At 38.1% G+C, this 17,567-nt stretch overlaps 1 pseudogene; it reads right to left on the reverse strand.

Moving 5' to 3' along the window:
* Positions 1–1,945: 1,945 nt before the first annotated feature.
* LOC105518342 lies at positions 1,946–2,722 on the reverse strand (annotated as a pseudogene).
* Positions 2,723–17,567: the final 14,845 nt, after the last annotated feature.

Raw genomic sequence — 17,567 nt, forward strand, 5'->3', positions numbered from 1 at the left:
TTCCTTGAGCTGCTGTGAGCTCCACCCAGTTCGAGCTTCCCAGAGGCTTTGTTTACCTACTTAAGCCTCAGCAATGGTGGGCGCCCCTCCCCCAGCCTCGTGCTGCCTTGGGCTTAGATCTCAGACTGCTGTGTTAGCAATGAGGGAGGCTCCGTGGGCGTGGGACCCTCCCGGCCAGGTGTGGGATATATTCTCCTGGTGTGCCTGTTTAAAGCGCAGTATTGGGGTGGGAGTTACCTGATTTTCCAGGTGTTGTGTGTCTCAGTTCCCCTGGCTAGGAAAAGGGATTCCCTTCCCCCTTGCACTTCCCAGGTGAGGTGATGCCTCGTCCTGCTTCAGCTCTCGCTGGTCAGGCTGCAGCAGGTGACCAGCACCGATTGTCCAGCACTCCCTAGTGAGATGACCCCAGTACCTCAGTTGAAAATGCAGAAATCAGCGGTCTTCTGTGTTGCTCGCGCTGGGAGTTGGAGACTGGAGCTGTTCCTATTTGGCCATCTTGCTCCGCCCCCTTATTTTGATTTTAAAAAATTTGTTGAGATTTGTTTTCTGACCTAACATATGGTCTACGCTGGAGAATGTTTCATGTGCTGATGAAAAGAATGTGTATTCTGCAGTTGTTGGACAGAATGTTCTGTTAATGTCTGTTAGCTCCATTTGGTCTAAAATCCAGTTTAAATCTCAGTTTCTGTGTTGATTTTCTGTTTAGATGATCTATCTAATGCTCAGAGTGGGGTACTCACGTCTCCCATTGTTATTGTATTGTAGTCTATCCCTCTCTCTTTTGATCTAGTAATATTTGCTTTATGAATCTGGGTGCTCTAATGTTAGGTGCCTATATATTTAGAATATTATATCCTCTTGCTGGATTGATACCTTTGTCATTGTACCATGACCTTCTTTGTCCTTTTTACTGTCTTGACTTAAAGTCTGTTTTATTTGTTATAAGTATAGCAACTCCTGCTCACTTTTCGTTTCTGTTTGTGTGGAATATCTTTTTCCATTCGTTTATTCTCATTCTATATGTGTTTTTGCTGGCAAGATGAGTTTCACACAAGCAGCATATAGTTGGATCATGTTGATTTTATCCATTCAGCCATCCTTTTTTTTTTTTTTTTTTGAGACGGAGTCTCGCTCTGTCACCCAGGCTGGAGTGCAGTGGCCGGATCTCAGCTCACTGCAAGCTCCGCCTCCCGGGTTCACGCCATTCTCCTGCCTCAGCCTCCCGAGTAGTTGGGACTACAGGTGCCGCCACCTCGCCCGGCTAGTTTTTTGTATTTTTAGTAGAGACGGGGTTTCACCGTGTTAGCCAGGATGGTCTCGATCTCCTGACCTCGTGATCCGCCCATCTTGGACTCCCAAAGTGCTGGGATTACAGGCTTGAGCCACCGCGCCCGGCCTCCATTCAGCCATTTTAAACTTTTTAAGAGAAGAGTTTGATCTGTTTATGTTTAAGGTTCTTATTGAACTGCCAAAAAGCAGAGATAAAGAAAATACCTTGAAAGCAACTAGAAAAGAATGATACATTATAGCCAGAGGACCAGGAGAAATTTAAATTTTCATTGACTTTTCATCATAAACAATGCAGGTCAGACGACAGTGGAACACAATTTTAAAAAGTAATCAAAGGAAAAAACTTTCAACCCAGAATTTTGTGGTTATAGAAAGTATTCTTGTAGAATTAAGGTAAAATAATGACAATCTCAGATGAAAGAAAACTAACAGATTATGTTGCTGGAAGAGCTGTATAATAGAACATGCTAAACAACATTCTTCTGGCTGAAGAGAAATGATATCAGATGGAATCTAGAATCTTTTTGAAATGATAAAAATTATCAGAAATGGTAAATGTCTAAGTAAATATAAAAAGTGATGTACCATCTGACTACTGAACTAGGTCCTCCTTCAATTTTGTTGAAAGCAAAGTTCCTAGGTAAGTAGCTAGGAGTTACTTAGGCATGTCATAGTTGAAGGGGGATATCCCAAAGAAGACCACTACCACAGGGAGTTGCGATGCCCAGGTAGAAAAGATCTTTCTCTGGCCCTGAGGAGAGGGAATCTGAAGGATAGCAGAAATGATGAGTATGTCAGATGCTGCAGTAAACAGGCAGGGGCTCAGGCCAACAGTGGCACTGGCCCCATGGAGCACAGACTCACTGACAGAGTGTCTGAGAAGGAGAGCCTCAGGAGCAATGGGATGCTGCAGAGCAAGCAGTGGGTCTGGTTTGGGTTCATACAGAGTAATTGTAGCTGTCAGCACTGTGTGTGTCCCAGAATTCACCAGCCCACACATCCAGGACCAAGTCATTAAACAAACACAGACCTTCACACTCATGAGGATCCCATATTGAAGAGGGTGGCAAATAGCCACATAGTGGTCATAAGCCATAGCAGCCAAAAAGACACCCTCAATGCCAGCTCATGTCACAAGGAAGAAGATCTGAGAAGGGCAGCCCTTATAGGAGATGGTCTTCTTCTCCTGGAATAAGTTCACTGGCATGACCAAGATGGTGGTAGACACGTAGCAGATATCCAGGAAGCTCAGATTGCTGATGAAATAACCCATTGGAGTTTGGAGGGCAGGACTGACCCTGGTGGCCTGCATTATGAGCATGTTCCCTAGGAGAGTTGTCAGGTTGTTAGGTAAATGATCATGAAACCAGAAAGAACAAGCCCTGTCAGTTGGATGGTTGAAAAATCCCAGGAAGACAAATTCAGTGACATTTGTTTGTTTATTTCAAATGATGTCACAGCTACAAAATGATAAGAAAAAAGAAACTATAATGAGAACTACTGAAAGCATCACTATTGGGTTTCTGAACTTGCAGAGCCATGTCAAATAATGTATACGCAGCAGCCTGAAGAAGTATGCAGGAGTACCTTTAGGAAGATCACAACTTCGCACAGGGTTTTGTATGGCTGCTGGCTGGTATGAATAAATGGAGATGTTTTAAAACAGCAATAAGCTGTTAACCCCCATGTTAAAGTAAGCTCATTTCTCACTGGCTCTGCATTAGCTCCTTTCTAAAATTGCACTCCACTGTGTTAAATTCCTTTTTGTAAGTATCTTATTTTTTAAGTAACACATTTTTATTATGAAAAATTAAGAAAATGCAGAAAGATATAAAGAAGGATGAAACCATCCGCGGAATCAATGCTACCTTTCAGTATTATCCATTCCAGTCTTTTTCTCTATATATGAATCCTGATCTCTACTTATGAGTTTAAAATATTAGGAGCACAAATTCCCAAAATTACACTGTATTATTCCATCACACAAAATAAATTTAGTATCTCTCTTTTGATTGAACATTTAGATGGCTTCTATTCCTTTTGCTATTATAAATACTGGAATGAAAATTTTCAGACATGAGTATCTGTGAACATTTCTGATTATTTCTCAGAATTAAATTTTAAGTCAGCCTGGTTTTAGATAACTTTATTTTTCTCAATAAGAGTTAAAACATTTTTTTCAGGTTTATAAGATATAAGAAATTTCAACCAATAATACATATTTTACTTATATATTTTTCTTCTTTCCTTATTAAACTTTAGTAGTCCTAGATTTAAGCTCAGAAACTATTATGTTCATCCTGAAAAGATAATTGATACAATTGCCAAATTTGTATTAAGCTATGCTTTCTAATCTCTGAAACATTATCGTGAACTGCAACTTTTATTTCTTTTTCTGTCTTGAAGGGAAGATGATATAGTAGAAACAGCGGGCTCTTGAGCCTAAAAGATGTGGTTTGAAATTCTATGTCTGCCATTTACTAGATGTAGACAGTGGAAAAGTTAGTTGATCTCTGTTCTTAGTTTGCTCATTGTATTCTGATATTAATGGTGTCTATCTTAACAATTGTTGGGAAAACTAATATGAGATAATATAAGTTATATGCCTGCTGCATTATATGTGCTCAATACTGTTTATTAGGTTAAAAAGTTCCAGTTTATCCCTACTTTATTGATAGGTTTTATCATGAATGGATGTTGAATCTTCTTAAATGATTTTTCTGCATCTACTAAGATAATATATGTGTTTTCTTATTTAGTCTGTTAATATGGTAAATTATATGGATTGACTTTTTCAATGATAAACTAACTTTGCATTCCTAGAATCAATCTCAATTAATTGCAATGTATTATTCTTTTTATATACTTCTGGATTCAATTTGCTAATATTTTGTTGAGGACTTTTACATCTATATTTATGATCTTTAGTTTTCTTGTAATATCTTTGTCTAGTTTTGTTATCAGGCTCATGCTGGCCATATGAAATATGTGCAGAAGTTTCTCTTCTCTTGTATTTTCTGCAAGAAATTGTTTATAATTGGTGTAATGTGTTCCTCAAATGCCTGGTCAAATTCAACAGTGAAATCATGTAAGCCTGATGTTCTTCCCACTCGCTTTGCCCTTCCCCAGCAGGCCCCAGTGAGTGTTGTTTCCCTCCCTGTGTCCATGTGATCTCATTGTTCAGCTTTCACTTATAAGTGAGAACATGCAGCTTTTGATTTTCTGTTTCTGTGTTTGTTTGTTGAGGATAATGGCTTCCAGCTTCATCCATGTCCCTGCAAAGGACATGATCTCATTACTTTTTATGGCTGCATAGTATTCCATGATGTATATATACCACATTTTCTTTATCCAGTCTGTCATTGATGGGCATTTGAGTTTATTCCATGTCTTTGGTATTGTGAATAATGCTGCAGAGAACATATGCGTGCATGTATCTTTATAATAGAATGAGTTAGGCCAGGCACAGTGGCTCACGCCTATAATCTCAGCACTTTGGGAGGCTGAGGTGGGTGGATCATGAGCTCAGGAAATACAGATCATCCTGGCTAACATGGTGAAACCCTGTCCCTTCTAAAAATACAAAAAAATTAGCCGGATGTGGTGGTGTGTGCCTGTAATCCCAGCTACTCGGGAGGCTGAGGCAGGAGAATTGCTTGAACCTGGGAGGCAGAGGTTGCAGTGAGCCGAGATCACGCCACTGCACTCCAGCCTGGGTGACAGAGTGAGACTCTGTCTCCAAAAAAAAAGTAAAATAAAATAAAACAGAAAGAAAGAATGATTTGTATTCCTTTGGATCCATACTCAGTTAATGGGTTTGCTGGGTTAAATGATATTTCCAGTTCTAAATCTTTGGGGAATCACCACACTGTCTTCCGCAATGGTTGAACTAATTTACATTTCTACCAACAGTGTAAGAATGTTCCTGTTTCTCCACAATCTCACCAGCATCTGTTGTTTCTTGACTATTTAATAAACACCATTCTGACTGGTGTGAGATGGTATCTCATTGTGGTTTTGATTTGCATTTCTCTAATGATCAGTGATGTTGAGGTTTTTTTCATATGTTTGTTGGCTGCAAGTATGTCTTTTTTTTGAGAAGTGTCTGTTTATATCCTTTGCCCACTTTTTAATGGGGGTCGTTTGCATGCTGGGCTTAATACCTAGGTGATGGGTTGTTAGGTGCAGCAAACCACCATGGCACACATTTATCTATGTAACAAACATGCACATCCTGCACATGTACCTCAGAACTTAAAAAATTAATATAAAAAAAATAATGTCTACTAAGGCATTATCAAGTCAGTATGTTCAAGTTTTTCCAATTACCCTGTCCTTTTTTCCTTTCCTTTTCTTTTTTTTTTTGTTTTAGTGATTTATTGTTTAAGTAAAAATCTACCAAGTTTCAAAAAAAAAGAAAAAAGAAAAGAAAAGAAAAAAAAGAAAAAAAAATCCCAAGTCATATGGGCCTGGACTTTTCTTTTTTGGAATGTTTTAAACTAAACATTCAATTTCTTTAACATACATAGAACTACCCAGGTTATCCATTTCTTCTTGAGTGAGTTTTGGGACCTTCTGATGTCTTCAAGAAAGTGTTGTGTTTCATCTATGCTGTCAAGTAGTAGTATTCCATAATTATCCTTTTAATGTAGGGTCAGTATTGATCACTCTTGTCTTATTCCTGACATTTATAATTTGTGTCCTCTGTCTTTTTTTCTTAGTCAGCCTGCCTAGATGTTTATCAATCTTATTGCTCTTTTTAAAGAACTAGTTTATTTACACAGATTTTTCTCTATTGTTTCAATTTCATTGATTTTTTTCTCCAATCTTTATTGTTTCTTTACTTTTGTTTGCTTTGGGTTTGTTATCCTCTTCTTTCTCTAAGGCAGAAGTTTAGGTCAATGATTATAGATACAGGCTTTTCTAATATACATATTAAGTGATATATATTTCTGTCTAAACCCTGCTTTAGCTGTATTTCAGAATTTTTGATTTATTGTTTTTATTTTCATTCAATTCAAAATATTTAAAAATTTCCTTTGAGACTTTCTTTGCTAGATAAGTTATCTTAAAATGTATTGTTTAATAGCCAATATTTGGGAATATTCTAGGTATCTTTCTAATATTATTATTCTATATGGCCAAATAATATGCTCTGCTTGATATTTATTGTTAATGAGAAAGGCGTGTAGAAGTTTCTAACTATAATTGTGCATTTGTCTATTTTTCCTTTCAGATCTGTCAGGTTTGGCCTCATGTAAGTTGAAGTTCTTTTTCAGGTGCTTACACTTAAAGGATAATGTCTTTGTGGAGATTTGATTTATCATTATGCAATATTCCTTTTAAGCCCTGGTGATCTTTCTTCATTCTGAAGTCTATTTTGTCTAAAATTAATATATCCTTTGCCCACTTTTACTATGCAACATTTGCGTAGTATATCTTTCTCTCTTCTTTTACTTTCAACTCTCCGCTCTCCTTATATTTACAGTGGGTTTCTTTTAGACAGTATATAGTTGGATACTGCCTTTTAAAACCCAATTTGAAGGCTCTAGGGAAGAATACCTTTCTGTTTCTCCCTAACAGCTAGTGGTTCCTGACAATCCCTGTTGTTCCTTGGCTTGTAGCTGCATGACTCCAGTCTTTGCCTCTATTTTTGCATGGTGCTCTCATTTGTGTGTGTCTTTATTTGTCCTCTCCTTTTCTTATAATGATGCCACTAACTGTGTTTAGGTCCCACCTTAATCCAGTATAATCTCATATTAACTTAAATAATTACACCTTCAAAGGCCCTGTTTCCAAATAAGATCACATTCTGGTTAGACATGAATGTTAGGGGAACACTATTCAACCCAATACATTTATCTTGATTTAATTCATTCCAAACATTCTCCATTTGCTTGTATAGATCTGTGTTTCTGACAGTATATTTCTTATACCTGAAAAACTTACATTAACATTTGTTTAGAGTATATTTGTTGGCAGCACATTCCCTCAGTTTTTATTTGTCTGAGAAAATCCTTATTTCTCTCAATATTTGAAGGATGTCTTCAGGTTAACAGGTTATTTTTTTTCTTTTTTCCCATTTAGCACTTTAAAGATGTCACACCATTTCATTTAGCACTTGACTGTAGTTTCTGATGTGAAATCTGCTATATTTCTTATTTGTGATGCCCTGTTGGTTGTTTTTTTCCTCCTACTACTTGTCTCTTCCTTCTCAAATTCCAATTTTTAGACAGTTTGGTACTATACCAGATCTCTTGGATACTCTGGCTTAAAAATTGCTTTTAACTCTTTTTTTTCTCCTTGTGTTTGGTTTGTGTAATTTCTGTTGACCTATTTTCTTTTTTCTTTTCTTTTCTTTTTTTAATTTTTGAGATGAAGTCTCACTCTGTCACCTAGGCTGGAGTGCAGTGGCATGATCTTGGCTCACCACAGCCTCTGCCTCTCAGTTTCAAGAGATTCTTCTGCCGTCAGCCTCCTGAGTAGCTGAGATTACAGGCATCCACCACTGCATCCACCACTGCATCCAGCTTTTTCTTTTTTCTTTTTTTTTCTTTTTTTGTAGTTTTTAGTAGAGATGGTGTTTCTTTCTTTCTTTCCTTTTCTTTTTTTTTTTTTTTTTTTTGAGATGGAATCTCGCTCTCGCTCTGTCACCCAGGCTGGAGTGCAGTGGCACAATCTCGGCTGACTGCAAGCTCAAGCTCACCATCCCGGGTTCACACCATTCTCCCACCTCAGCCTCCTGAGTAGCTGGGACTACAGGCGCCCGCCACCACGCCCGGCTAATTTTGTTTTTGTATTTTGGTAGGGACGGGGTTTCACCATGTTAGCCAGGATGGTCTTGATCTCCTGACCTCGTGATCCACCTACCTCGGCCTCCCAAAGTGCTGGGATTACAAGTGTGAGCCACCACACCCAGCCTGAGACAGGGTTTCACCATGTTGGCCTGGCTGACCTCGAACTCCTGACCTCAGGTGATCCACTCACCTCAGCTTCCCGAAGTGTTGGGATTACTGCTGTGAGCCACTGCACCTGGCCTCTGTTGACCTATTTTGAAATTCATGAATTCTTTCTTCAGCTGTATCAAGTTTATTGAAGAACCTGTTAAATGAATTCTTCATCTTTATTACCGTGTTTTTCATTTATAGCACTTCCATTTGATCTTTTCTTATAGTTTTCACCTCTCTGCTGAAATCAACTATGTGATCTTGCAGGTTGGTTACTTTTTCCATTAAGGCTTTTAAGCGATTAATCATTATAATTTTAAATTCCTTGTCTGATGGTTTAAAAATATTTCTCATATTTGAGTCTGGTTTTTATGATTGTATTGTCTCTTCAGGCTATATTTTTTCCTACCTTTGTTTTTAAGATGGGGTCTCACTCTGTTGCCCAGGCTGGAGTACAGTGGTGTGATCATGGCTCACTGCAGCCTCAAACTCCTGGGCTCAAGCAGTCCTCATGCGACAGCCTCATAAGTAGCTGGGACTAGAGGCATACACCACTATGCTGGGCCAATTAAAAAAATATTTTTCAGAGATGTGGGTCTCGCTATGTGTCTGCCTGGAAGCCAGGCTTTGGTGTGAGAATGGGCAAGAAGAGTTACAGAGTCTGCCTATTGTTGATAGTCCATGTGCCTCAGGTTAAAACACCTTTGTGTGGTCCCAAAGAGTGGTTTGAGTGCTAAAAACAGATTAAAATGAAATGGTCTATACCTAAAGATGTTTTGGAGCTTGGAGAAAATCCCTGAAGCGTTGGTTCACAGAGAGGAAGCCATAGTTGAAGCGCTTTAAAGTCCATGGGTGGTGAGGATGTGTGAGGACATGGAATCAGTTTGGGCAGGCTGGCTGGCTGGTGGGATCATTAATTAAAGTAGGAAATACATGAGGTAGAGCAGGTTTAGGGGGAGGAGATAGTAGATTGGATTCGAATAATGTTGAATGTTAGGTAACTGTGGGATCTCTATGCAGAAATTCCCAATAGGCTGTTCAAAATACAGGATTTGGTCTCAGGAGACAGGCTAGAACTGCAGATACTAATTTGGGAGTCATCCTGAAGACAACTGTTGCAGCAACAGGTGTACATAAATTCAATCAAGAAGAATAGATAGAGTGAGAGGAGAGGAAGGCTAAGGTGGGAATCTTGTGCTCCTCAGTGTTTACAGAAAATGTGGTGAAGAGGTATCCAGAAAGGATTTGAAAATACTCAGAACCCTACCTACCTCAGCTATAGGCATTGCTTTTCCTAAGTAATTTCCCTAAATAATAAGCATTTCTCTTATTAATCCCTTATTAGCAATGATTTATAGTAAATCACCATTGGAACTGAGCTGGGAATCTGCATGTACTCCTGGAAATTTCTGATGTTATGTGTGTGTTTTATTCTGTTTTCTCTGTTAACTGCATAAACTTTGAGTCATTTGAAAATCAGTGACTTTTTTTTCACTCCTCATATCAAAAAGGTAGATATGAAAATCTCTTTTATAGGTAGATGTCTAGATGTATTCACAGGAAGAAATGAAATTCCTCATGGAAGGTGGTTCTGTGAAGAGTTTACTTTGGGAAACTGATCCAAACATCACCCAGTCTATGGATATCTAAATTAGAAAACTGAATATAAATTTTCAGGGATTTTCTAAAATATGGTTTCTGAAGTTGCACACACTGCTTATTATAAAGGTCTTGAAATGTGACTTCATATTAGTTGAAGTCAGTTCCTGAGGAACATATTTATAGGGCATTAAAAAGAATCTCTCTATATATGTCTACATGTAACTTTTTTTCCGTAGTTTAACTGACTAATCTAATTTCTTGTGGGCCAGGGGCATAAGATGGGTAAGTAGTAATGTGAATTTTTTCTTATTCTTTTTTTTTTTTTTTTTTTTTTTTTTGAGAGAGAGTTTTGCTGTGTTGGCTCTGTTGCCGAGGCTGGAGTGCAGTGGTGCAATCTTGGCTCTCTGGAGCTTCAACCTCCCAGGCTGTCAATCCTCCCACTTCAGCCTTCTAAGTAGCTGGGATCACAGGCACGCACCACCCCACCTGGCTAATTTTTTGTATTATTTGCAGAGACGGGGTTTGGACAATTTGCCCAGGCTGATTGCAAACTCCTGGGTTCAAGTGATCTGCCAACCTCAGCCTCCCAAAGTGTTGGGATTACAGGGTGAGCCACTGTGCCTGGCCTTATTTTTTCTTATTACTCATCATCCCTGATGTAGTTTGGCTATTTCACCCTCTAAATTTCATGCTGAAATTTGATCCCAGATGTTGAAAGGGGGGCCTAGCGGGAAGTTCGGCTCATGGGGACGAATCTCTCATGAACAGCTTGGTGCCATCCTTGCAGTAATGAGTGAGTTCTCATTCTATTAGTTCACGTCATGACTGATTGTCAAAAAGCCTGGCATCTCCTCCTCTCTCTCGTTCTTTCTCTCTCGCCACTTTACATGCCAGCTCCACTTCCCTTTCTGTCATGATTGGAAGCTTCCTGAGACCCTCACCAGAAGATGCTGGTTCCATGCTTCTTGTACAGCCTCCAGAACTGTAAGCCAAATAAAATTCTTTTCTTTATGAACTACCCAGCATCAGGTATTCTTTTAGAGCAATGCAAAAAGGACTGAGACGATCACCACCGTCATCATTAAAATTTATTATTAGCAATCACCACCTATGCATGACACTTTCTGTAATACAATATACACTTGTCCCTTTGAATTTAAATTCTTATTCCTAGGAATAGGCAGCCTCATTGAAAACCCTCTCCCGTATAATAATGACTTTATTCTCCATGATCACATGGAGATAGATAGATTTCATAGAAAAAAATAATTTGAGGGTAAGTTTTCTTAGACTGGTTTTGTACCAAAAAATTGGCTTTTAAAAGAATCTGGCTTAGGCTGGGCATGGTGGCTAACACCTGTAATCCCAGCACTTTGGGAAGCTGAGGAGGGCAGATCACAAGTTCAGGAGTTTGAGACCAGCCTGGACAACATGGTGAAACCCTGTCTCTACTAAAAATACAAAAATTAGCTGGGTGTGGTGGCACACATCTGTAATCCTAGCTACTCAGGAGGCTGAGGCAGGAGAATTGCTTGAACCTGGGAGGCGGAGGTTGCAGTGAGCCGAGATCGTGCCACTGCAAACCAGCCTGGGCAACAGAGTAAGACTCCATCTCAGAAAACACAACAAACAACAACAACAACAAGAAAAATATATATCTTGCTTAATAGTTTCAAAGTATGTTTTTCTTTAATGATTAAATTGATTTTAGTATAATGCATCCAACGAAAACCCAATGAGTTTCTTTGAAAAGATGCAACATTTTTACATACCTGAATTCAAACAGTATTTTTCAAACTGAGTAATGGATAGAAACAAACGTTAGATAATAATAGCTAACACTAGTTAAATCTCTATTATGTGCTAACTTTTTACATGTATTACATCTCAGCTTTTTACATTTATTAACTTATTTGATTCACATAATAACCTATAAGACAACCTACCATACCCATTTTGGAGATAAATAAACTGAGGCACAGAGGGTTTAAGTCATATAATAATTATTAGTAGTGATACTGATAATATCTTATATTTGCAAACTGCTCTATAGTCTTGAAAGCCCATGCATTCTTTGATTCTGAGAATTCAAGGCATGTGATTAATATGCCAGTACAGCTTTCATTAAAAATTCCAAATCTCGGGGGCTTCAGGAGCTTAAAGTATTTAAATTTCAATAGAAAGTTGGTACTGAAGTTAAGCATAAATAATTTTTAAATCTAAATATAAACTGTGGAAAATAAACAAGCGTAGAGGTCTTAACAGAGGATTTTTTTTTTTTTTTTGCTTTGGCAATAAATGAAATGTTTTGTTGACTAACCTTAAGGGGTTTATTTCCTCAAAAGAAACAAAACGAGGCATACATTAACCAGAGTAACTGATGTGATTTTGAAAATCCTTACAGCACATCAGGGTAACATCTACTTATACTTAATTTCAGTAACACAAAGCAATCATTAAACTTTTTAAATTGAATTTTCATGTTGCCCGGTAAATTGCTGATCTACTTAAACCACACGCGTGCACACACACACGCACACGCACACACGCATGCATGCGCGCGCTCACACACACACAGAATACCAGTATGCAGGACAATTTCTCTAAAAGAAAACCCAAATTATTTCAGGTGCTTGTGGTAAAGTTAATTTATTGCCATGAATTTATGAATTATTTTCACCTGGCCTAGATTTCTATTTGTATTCTCCCCCATAATATGAGTGCCTGGAACCAGATGGCATATTCAGAGGTCATTGTGCAGGCCAGTGCATTCCCAAACTTGAATGTGCATGTAAATAACCTGCAGTTCCAGTAAGTTCCCCGGCAACACCAATGCTGCTGACCCAGGGACCACACTTGAGCAGCAAGTGTAAGCTATTTCCACCTAACAGAGCTACACTTACCCCTAAAATTAGTAGGTTAAGTCTTTTCTTAATAAATTTGTCAAGAAAAATTCTCCATTGCATCTCAGAAATTTATTCCAGCATTTAATATTTCTTTCATTCCTTTATATCTCACCTGCACTTCTCCTATTGTAAAGGAAAAAGGAAAGACAAATTGCTACCTCTTATGACATGTAAGTGCCTTCTAGCTATAAAATTCTTCAAGCTATGAAATTCTTATTTTCTTTCAGCATTTTGCAATAATCTTTCTTTGGTAGTGGCTAGTTTTCAATTCAAACCAATTTAGTTCCTCCATAGGGTCTAATACAGCTCTATAACAGGTATTATAAAGAGACTCAAAGGGGAGTAAGACCTTATTCCTATCTTCAATAAGCAAACAATCTAATGGGAAGATAAACTACAATATGAGACAGAAAGCTTTGTGACATTTTGTTTACTTTTTAAATTATTATTATTATTTTTCTTTATTAATCTTTGGTCAGATAGCCCCTGGCTAAACACTTGTAGGAAGAGGACACTCAGTGCTTGCTCAAAGCCCCCATTTCCATCTTAAATACAAATACCTTGAAGTTACAGTCTGAGCCTTTCAATTCTGTATGAAAACGTAGCCTGGAGCCTCATGTACAAGCATGCATTCAATAAATGTTTGATGAATATAGAAGCACCATAAAGAACGTCTGTGGGATTAGAGATATCAAAAGATTTTTAAAGACATAACACTGTGGTGGACGTTAAAGGATTTAAACAGGCAGAAATATGGGGATAATCATTTGAGGTAAAGGGAGCAGAGAAGCAAAGCCATGGAGGCTGGTACCCAGAATTGGCTCCTTCCTTCTGAGTTGCTCCAACTTTTGTCTACCTCCTATTTGTCTCGAATCACATATTCTTTAAAAATTATGAAGGGAGTAACCTAGAGATTTACTTCTATTAGAGTATGATTTAGGCTTCTGTTTCATTGCTTCCTAAACAAAGATCCAGACTGGTTGACCTCTGAGGTCCCTTGTGTCTCAACAGCCTATGGTGATGATAAAAAAGATGACCTTGTTGTTCTCACCTATTCAGCACTGGACACCTTCCTGGAAAATATGTGATTAGCCAGTCAAGGCCACCTCAAAGTAAGGCACTGTGTTTTCCTATCCTCTTGTATATATTACTAATACCAACACTGTTCATCTTATTAATACTTGTTGAGCATGTGCTGTGTGCCAGGCAATCTTCATGGATTATCCCATTTATTCTCAAAACAACTAAAAAGTGTAAATACTGCTATTAACCCCATTTTGCAGATAAGAAAACTGAGACTTTAAGAGTTTATCCTGCTATTCTGAATTCAGAGTCTCATTTTTGACTACTAAGCAACACCCCCTTTTCATAACAATGTATGAATATTCAGTTACATGCTCACAAGTCTATTTATTTGCTTCATTCCAAGAATTTCTTGGTAATCCACTTGGCATATGAATTGAAATCTCCACCTTTCTACTTAATTGAAGTGTATAAATATAAGTATAGAGACCTGATAACTATTCTTTCTTTATTTTTTTAACATTGCAACTTCTTATTTCATTAACTGCATTTAGGCTACTTAAGCAAGCATTTTATAATATATAGAGTAATGAGATGACAGTACTGGAGATATTCAAATAGAGGCTGGATAGCTGCATCTCCTGCAAAGATTAACTCATGTCTCAAGTGAAGATCATTTGAGTTGATTCTTATAGTCCTTTTTAGCTCCAAGATTCCACTGTTCTTTCAATGTGAAAACATAGCATTTTTTGACCATGAAAATTTCTTATGTCATAAGATCAGATCAGACCAAGTATATCAGTCATCTCTTAGTATTCACCTACCTTGTGGAAATCCACTTTTGGTGTTTATGAACATTTTCCAGGAAGGTAAACATTTCACATGACGAAAAGCCTCCTTGGCTCCAATCTTATGTAATCTCTCTCTCTCTCTCTTTCTCTCTCTCTCTCTCTCTCTATATATATATATATATATATGTATATATCTCCTTTATTTTATGTTATTTATCAAATAGAGATTTTAAAATGTTTTATTTTGGAACAATTATAGATTCACAGGAAAAGTTGAGGAACTATACAGGGAGTCTTGTCCTTAACATTTCATTTTTAAAATAAAAACTATATAGGAATTTTAAATTTCAAAAGTAGCACGTGCTCACTGAAAAATTTCACATAAGTGAAAAATACATAAAATGTAAATGGAATATCTTCCCTTTCACAGAACACTCTGCTCTGCACCACTGTTCATAGTGTGTTTTTTGTATATGATTGACCGAATAACAGAAACTGGCTTAACAAACAATCCCAGTTTCCCTTCCATCCCTCCATAGCCCTGTGATTGACAGTAACGATAGCCCCAATTATAATGGTGGCTACTGCTTATTAAGTACTTACAAGGTACCAGGAGCTGCACTGGGTGCTTTGCACACTCAGTCTCATGTATGTATCACAACAACCTTATATAGTAGGAATTGATTAAGATTTGCAAGTAAGGAAACTGATGCTTTTTTTATTATTATACTTTAAGTTCTAGGGTACATGTGCACAACGTGCAGGTTTGTCACATATGTATACATGCGCCATGTTGGTGTGCTGCACCCATTAACTTGTCATTTACATTAGGTATATCTCCTAATGCTATCCCTCCTTCCTCCCGCCACCCCATGACAGGCCCTGGTGTGTGATGTTCCCCACCCTGTGTCCAAGTGTTCTCATTGTTCAATTCCCACCTATGAGTGAGAACATGCAGTGTTTGGTTTTCTGTCCTTGGGATAGTTTGCTGAGAATGATGGTTTCCAGCTTCATCCATGTCCCTACAAAGGACATGAACTCATCCTTTTTTGTGGCTGCATAGTATTCCGTGGTGTATATGTGCCACATTTTCTTAATCCAGTCTATCATTGGTGGACATTTGGGTTGGTTCCAAGCCTTTGCTATTGTGAATAGTGCCACAATAAACATATGTGTGCATGTGTCTTTATAGCAGCATGATTTATAATCCTTTGGGTATATACCCAGTAATGGGATGACTGAGTCAAATGGTATTTCTAGTTCTAGATCCTTGAGAATCACCACACTGTCTTTCACAATTGTTGAACTAGTTTACAGTCCCACCAACAGTGTAAAAGTGTTCCATTTCTCCACAACCTCTCCAGCACCTGTTGTTTACTGACTTTTTAATGATTGCCATTCTAACTGGTGTGAGATGGTATCTCATTGTGGTTTTGATTTGCATTTCTCTGATGAGCAGTGATGATGAGCATTTTTTCATGTGTCTGTAGGCTGCATAAATCTCTTCTTTTGAGAATTGTCTGTTCATATCCTTTGCCCACTTTTTGATGGAGTGGTTTGATTTTTTTCTTGTAAATTTGTTTGAGTTCTTTATAGATTCTGGATATTAGCCCTTTGTCAGATGGGTCAATTGCAAAAATTTTCTCCCATTCTGTAGGTTGCCTGTTCACTCTGATGGTGGGGAAACTGATGCTTCAAGTTACCTGGCTACTATATTAGTGGCTGAGATTTAACCCATGCCCATCTGACTCTAAAGGCTATACTCTTTCCAATTCCATTTTCTGCATTCCATAATTCCATAAAATAAAGAGAGAGAGAAAGGACCAAATAAGAAAAATACCTACCTCTTTTCAATCTCCGGAGAATCAGTTCAATCAGTAGCAACAACGAAACAAAACAAGTCAAAACAAAAGTTAATGCTAACACTGATTAAATGAATTTCTTGGAATTAAAAAAGGATGAAATTATTGACTTATTTTTCCACCAATTATATTTACCATATCAGCCTCATGATGAGACTATATAGGATTTATTGGGCACATATTTCTCAACATCTGTCTCTGCCTGAAACATGACATAAATTTGCATTTCTTAACCTGTGTTAACTTTGACAAGAGGGTAACTCTATAGAGGTCTCACAGAAAACTGCACTCCTCCCAAGCCTATGCCAGAGGTAGCATAGAGCCACTGGCAAATTCTGAGCCCCCCTCATGAACACGTATGTCAGAGTGGAGAAGGACTGGCCTGCGATGCCCTGCCTGTGAGAAGGTGTCTTAGGTCCTTGACCTTGGCATCACAGAGTCTGATACTCCCAGTGGCCTCCAAGCTAAACAGGGACCCAAAGCTTGGGTCTCAAAGACTGTTCACGAACAACTCAGGTGAAAGTCAGGGGAACAGGAGAGATATAAAATCCAGCACTTTAGTCAGACCTACAGAGAAAGGTTAAGAAGGGACATCTCAGCTGACCACTGGAGGACATTTCTGTTCAATGGTTCTGGTGCAAACATCTTAGACACCCGAGGAAAAGAACAGCTTGTTGGGGCATAAATGTGGCACCATGGCCCTGTAAGAGCAATGGTTCCAATGGAGACCATGTGGCACGTTCTGTTCAGTTCCCAGCCAGAGAGCAACAACTCTGCTTCTTTCTCTCCCAATCAGTCATCTCTAAGGCAAATGATTGGGGATGAAATGATTTACAAATAGCTTTAAATATTTATTTCTAATAAAAAGAATCATAGGTAAAGTAGATCATTCACAAGCTTTAAGCCTTTATTATAGTCAATAAATTGCTTGCAACACACCTCTCCCAAACATCAATGTGTTGCCACATAAAGATGAGAACCCCTGGTTAGTGAATAAATGTTTCCAAATACATGTTTTGTATGAATTTAATCAAATTTCTTTGAACAATTCTTTTGTCTGCACCTATTGTTGCACTGTAATGTGTAATAGTGGAAATATATCCCTGTGCTTTCTCCTGAAAAATTATTCCTTTCTGTCCTGCTTGT

Source organism: Colobus angolensis, unplaced genomic scaffold (assembly GCF_000951035.1).
Source record: "Colobus angolensis palliatus isolate OR3802 unplaced genomic scaffold, Cang.pa_1.0 Scaffold317, whole genome shotgun sequence".
NCBI classification, from domain to species: domain Eukaryota; kingdom Metazoa; phylum Chordata; class Mammalia; order Primates; family Cercopithecidae; genus Colobus; species Colobus angolensis.